Source organism: Nanorana parkeri, unplaced genomic scaffold (assembly GCF_000935625.1).
Source record: "Nanorana parkeri isolate BGI_ZX_2015 unplaced genomic scaffold, ASM93562v1 scaffold29, whole genome shotgun sequence".
NCBI lineage: Eukaryota > Metazoa > Chordata > Amphibia > Anura > Dicroglossidae > Nanorana > Nanorana parkeri.
The window spans coordinates 1,906,530-1,912,653 of record NW_017306297.1 but is presented as its reverse complement, the minus strand read 5'-3'; the positions used below and the strand labels follow the sequence as shown (position 1 = coordinate 1,912,653).

General features: G+C 50.1%; 1 protein-coding gene across 1 annotated transcript in view; it reads left to right on the top strand.

Annotated features, from left to right (window-relative positions):
• The first annotated feature begins 1,889 nt into the window (after positions 1-1,889).
• Positions 1,890-6,124, top strand: part of ATP13A3 (ATPase 13A3) — a 97,688-nt gene continuing 93,453 nt past the window's right edge. The window contains exon 1 of the mRNA XM_018567166.1: positions 1,890-2,157. The gene's annotated coding sequence lies outside the window, so the exon portion shown is untranslated. The remainder of the gene's footprint in view (positions 2,158-6,124) is intronic.

The following is a 6,124-nucleotide window of genomic DNA, read 5'->3' as shown; positions in this document are numbered from 1 at the left end:
CCTGACAGCTGTCTCCTCCCCGCACTGCGCTTGGCCTCCTGAAAGCTGTCTCCTCCCCGCACTGCCTCACTCGGCCTCCTGACAGCTGTCTCCTTCCCGCTAGGCCTCCTGACGGCTTCTCTGCTCCAGGCTGAGCGCCGGCAATAATTGAACAGGAAGTGATGTAGAGTACTTCCTGTTCATTCATAACTGGGGACACAGTAAGCACTATGTCCTGAGTTATTTACAAACACTCAAGAGAACAGTACTGATTGCTGAGTGCTTGTAACTGCTCTCCAATCTGACTGCTCCACTTGTCACAGGAGCCAAGCTCTCCTCCTGCACCGTCCTGCTTGGCCTCCTGACAGCTGTCTCCTCCCCACACTGCCCTGCTCTCGGCCTCCTGACAGCTGTCTCCTTCCTGCACTGCCCCGCTCTGAGCCTCCTGACAGCTGTCTCCTCCCCACACTGCCCTGCTCGGCCTCCTGACAGCTGTCTCCTCCCCACACTGCCCTGCTCTCGGCCTCCTGACAGCTGTCTCCTTCCTGCACTGCCCCGCTCTGAGCCTCCTGACAGCTGTTTCCTCCCCACACTGCTCCACTCTCGGCCTCCTGACAGCTGTCTGCTCCCCGTACTGCCCTGCTCGGCCTCCTGACAGGTGTCTCTTCCCTACACTGCCCTGCTCGGCCTCCTGCAAGCTGTCCCCTCCCCACACTGCCCCGCTCGACCTCCTGACAGATGTCTCCTCCCCACACTGCTCTACTCTCGACCTACTGATTGCTGTCTCCTCCCCACACTGCTCTACTCTCGACCTCCTGACAGCTGTCTCCTGCCTACACTGCCCCGCTCTGCCTACTGACAGCTGTCTCCTCCCCACACTGCCATGCTCGGCCTCCTGACAGGTGTCTCTTCCCTACACTGCCCCGCTCGGCCTCCTGACAGCTTTCTCCTCCCTACACTGCCCTGCTCGACCTCCTGCAAGCTGTCTCCTCCCCACACGGCCCCCTGACAGCTGTCTCCACCCCACACTGCCTCCTGACAGCTGTCTCCTCCCAACACTGCCTCCTGACAGCTGTCTCCTCCCCGCACTGCCCCGCTCGGCCTCCTGACAGCTGTCTCCTCCCCGCACTGCGCTTGGCCTCCTGAAAGCTGTCTCCTCCCCGCACTGCCTCACTCGGCCTCCTGACAGCTGTCTCCTTCCCGCTAGGCCTCCTGACGGCTTCTCTGCTCCAGGCTGAGCGCCGGCAACCGTATCGGCTGTGTTCCCTCCGATCCCGACTGCCTCTGCCGCTACAGGTGGGGGAGAGCAGCAGGGATCAGGGGGACACAGACCGGCGCCCAGTGGGGGGGGGGAGACCAGCTGCATTTTGCCCATAGTACCATTTTCGGCTTAAATGTTTTGGCGGCTGAAATTTCGATGCATCCCTGGCCTACAGCTATCGAAATTAAAATGTAACAAGTGTTAATGATGCACAGTGTTTCTAAAAGTATGGGACACCCTTCATTGCATAATGTATCTTACTGCAAGAGTAAACTAAGCCTGTGTGGAGAAAAAAAATGGAGGCTGCCATTGTTGCAGCTTTTGATTGACATGCTGATGCTGCAGCTTCACTGACCCAGAACAAGTCTCTGTCCAGAATTCAGCCAGACATGAAAGATCAGGCCAGTGATGGCCGCCTCCATAGTCCTCTCACAACAGTAGATCATGTGTAGCGGTCATAACCTCTGATGACCTATGACCCCCTCACTATAGCTCCCCTCCTTATCCCCCCCGACCATTGCTGCAATCCCTCTTCTCTATTGTTTTGTCTGCTGAGCTAACAATCGGCACTCGTCCACTTGCTGGGACTGTACATAGCAGCCTGTTATCATCCTCATCCCTCCTCCCCGTGTGTGTACACGGCTCTCTCCTCCCTCCTGTGATCACACACTCTCCTCCATCCCTCTCTATGGTATCCCCCCCGCCTTCCTCAGCGCGCACAGCCTTGTGTGTCTCCCGCTTGTCTCTCGCCTCCTGTCACTCTCAGTCTCCGCAGGTCTCAGGCTCCGGGCCTCGCAGCTACCATGGGCCTTAGGTGATAAACCGAGCGGGCCGCCGGATACAGCGGGCGGGGAGCAGAGCTACCGGAGAGTTTGGATCCCGGGCCTGACCGCCCGCACCGGGGGCCTCAAAACCGGGTCAGTGCCCAGCAGTGTGTGTGTGTGTCTATTATCACAATGGGACGGTGTGTCTCCTGTGTGTGAGCGGTTCTTCCTTGTGTCTGTGTGTGACATGATTGTCTATTACTGTGTGTGGACGCCTTGAGTCTCAGCTTCCCCTTTCATAAATGAGCCTGTGTGTGTCAGGCTCCGGCATGCTTGCTGTCGTTTATCACCGCACACGTCTACCTGCTGTGTGTGTATATATCATGTTTACATTGGGTGTCCGGGGGGCTCACACCGAGTCCACGTGGTACGAGGCCCCCCTGTCACCCAGCGTGTGCTGCGCCCTCCTCCGCACCGTGCGGTATTGGCTGCCCTCACCACTTCCTCACTGCACCTGGCTGTGTGTTCCCGGCCTCTCGTGTGTCATGGAAGGGGAGCAGGCTCGGGGCTGACATGTTATCACAATGTCTCCTAACATGAGGTGTTTTACTGTGAAAGAGCTTTGCCATGACGTGTGCTTACAAAACACCGCCACCTCTGTCAGTGACATCACATCCTTAGCATCCCAGGCTCCACACACGGGAGTATTCTTCAACAACCAGTCTGCTCTGTGTGTGTATATGTATGTGTATATGCCTTACTTTCTTGGCCCATAGGCCCATTCACACAGGCAATCCCAGGTGTCAATTCAGATGACACCCCTGTATACATTGAAGTTATAGCAGAATGACAGTGATCACATCTGTCACTGACAGTCCACACGTAATGGTGCATGGAATGATTACATGTGATATGGGGTGGACGGAGGATAGATGTTTCCAGCGACCGCCATCTATCCCATACTGTAAGTAATTATACAATATACACAGACCGCAGCTTACAGATGCGGCCGCTGCCACCCTGTCATTGACTTGAATGGGTACAGCAGCAGCATCTGAACGGGCACACCTGGGGATCGCGCCGCGGGAATCCCAGAAGTTCCCGTGTGAATGGAGCCTGAATTAGAGTACACGCAGAGTGAATTTGAGCCAGGAATTGTCCAAAATTTGCTGCACCGTTGACCCTATTTCATCGGCAGAAGTGAACCATTAGATCGACCTTTTCCAAATCAACACATGGGAGAATGTTTGGCGTTGGCAGCCAGTCAGCTGCAAGCACCATTCAGGTATTCTGACAGCGGCTGTCAAAATATAAAGCTTGCAGCGCGAGATCCATCCATGCTGTTCAGTGTTGATGGAGGGATCTGTTATATTTTCTTAGTTCAGCCCACAAGGTGAGCAAAGAAAACATATGTATACCCAACATTAGTGACAACACCTTCACCTTTCATCCCGTCTAGAGTTTTCTTATCTCAGAATAGATTTCTGTGCAATCATGTGGAAGAATTCAGTGTAATTGTCACAGAAATAAAATAGCAATTCTACATTTCCATCTTTCTTTTATCCTCCTTTCATTCAGGCTCAAGCTGTACTTTAATATATGGAAGCAGCCATTGCCGATCTCTCCTGAAAATGCTGCTTGTCATTTCATTGTAGAGTCACTGGCCATGTCTCGTTCTAACCTCACTCTCTGGTTTCTTCATACTCTTCAGGTTGGCGACTCACTATTCAAGCCAGAAAAATCCAGGCCACTAGCGGTTTTCTAAGGAGATCAGCAATGGCGTATTACTCACATGGCAGGTTTACTATGAATAAAGTCAGAATAGGCAACCTCGGCACCCCAACTGCAAAACTACAAGTCCCGTCAGGCATTTTAAGATGGACAGCCACAGGCATGTCTGGCAGAGGCTGACAAGATTTGTAGTTTCACCACAGCTGAATTGCTAAGAATGCCTACCCCTGCTATAAGAAACCCTGTCATCATCACAGAGTCATATGTAGCCCAAACCATCCCTGCTCAAAGAAGAGGGAACATCCCTAAGCTGAACATTCACTAACGGATTTCTTTCATCCCCCTCCCTCACTGAGCTGTTGTATTCGGACAGCTGGGCTCACTGATGTCGGAATACCTGAACAGTGACTGTAGCTGATTGGCTGACAGTTTTTGTCCCTGCATGTTCAACTAACATTTGATTGAGTTACCGATTTTATTGACGAGCTGTAGGAGTCTCCACTCTTACAATTTGGTTATTTCCTGTCAATTCTAACAGTGTATGGCCAGCTTTACTCTCTGGTGGCCTGTGTGCTGAAATGCCATGGCTATGCTGCTCCCCAGCCACATCTTATTTGTGTAGTATATCTGCTCCCCCCCGCTGTACGCTGTGGTTTCTCCCACTGGATCATATGTGTCTACAGGATGTATGATTTGGCGAGAGGAACCCGGAAAATGGTATTTGACCCATCTAATTGGTTGAATTCTTGCAGTGGCCAGGGAGCAGCAAAGCGGTGGTATTTGAGCAGACAGGTCACCAGAAAGGTGAATATGCTCCCTTTTCTTTTAGTGGCTCTGGCTTTGGCTACAAGCATACCTGTGCTTACTGGGTCACTTTAAACCTCTGTAATTCTATCTCTCCCCTGAAAAAAAGTAGCTGGACAGATAGAAAACTACATTTGGACCATCATCTTCTACTTAAAATAATGACCTTCTGTGAGGACTTCAATTGTAAGAAGACTTGCAGGACACATGGTATTATAAAGGGGGGGTGTAGGGGACAGAGCTACAAATCTCCCTTGTCGTCCATAATGAATTGTAAGAAGACATGCAGGTTTGCTTTTGCTGGCCTGCTCTCTTTGGAAGTTCCGGAAGAGCACCTCCTCCAGGTCCTAGAACAAATGCTGCCTCAGCATATGTCAGTGAGAAGACTTTCCATAGAATTGTCTGGGGAATTCAGGAGTGCTGTCATTGACTAGAAGCCTCTTATGGATTGACTACCAGAAATCACATTTGACCGTTGTTTTTAGCACACTCTCTGCAGTTAAAAGGCACATTTCCAGCTATTACTGCCCTTTATGATGTAGTGTGAACATGAAATCTACTATGTTTCAGTGTTGTGGGAACCCCATTTATTCTTTAACAGGCCAAGGGGAGGAAGAAGTAAAATCAGTCAGTTTGAGTGTATTATCAGCCACATTGTCGCCCCCCCCCACCTCTCCAGACTCTTCCTATCCCTTTTACAATAGGAGCCTTACCTTGAATTGGCAAGCTTTGCCCAGAGCACTGGATTGCTCCAGCTTGTACTCCTCTGTACTCTGTGTGTGAAGTAACGGACATATTCAGTGTCTGCACACTGTTTGAAGCAATGGATTTATAGGGGGAGCACTGGACTAAGGCTACGGCCCAGAAAGTGCTTTGTTTCAGTTAGCAAAGCCAGGCATTAAATGTAACATTCTGATGTTAAAAGTGATTAGGAGGACCTGGGGGGTGGGATGGGGGCACTGTGTTTGATGTCAATGAATTAGGGCCAATTCACATCACTGTGTGTGCCAACATGTCTTAAATTATGCTGTGACATTTACCATATTTTTCCGTCTATAAGACGCCCCCATGTGTAGGACGCCCCCCACTTTTCTTACCCAAAATTCAGAAATCATTATTTTCCATGCTCTTTTGCAGAGTAAGACAGCCGCTTCCTGGTATTTACCGGGATTTTTAGACCCCCTCCATTTTTAGGTAAATATTTTTATGAAAAAGTATAGTCTTATACACGGAAAACTACAGTAATTTACCTTGAATGGAGAACTAACAAGCCTCAACTCGAGCCATGCGCTATAGTGCAAGAGCAGTGTGTTATGTTGATTCATTTTTAAACATGGGTTTTGATGCTCGTGGAGAAGTGTGAATGGGCTCTTAAAACTTGAAGTGACTTTTATATTTAGCATAGTTTAAAGTTGCACTAAACTGAGGAGTTAGATCTTAAAAATGCATTTTATTACGTTAAGAATTAACAAAAATGTATCTTATTTGTGTATCACTCGGCTGTAGATCCTCAAATCATCTCTGAATTGGTGCTGACATTGTCCTTCCTTCTGGAGGTTGGCTACTTTGTTCCCCGTGGTCCCTG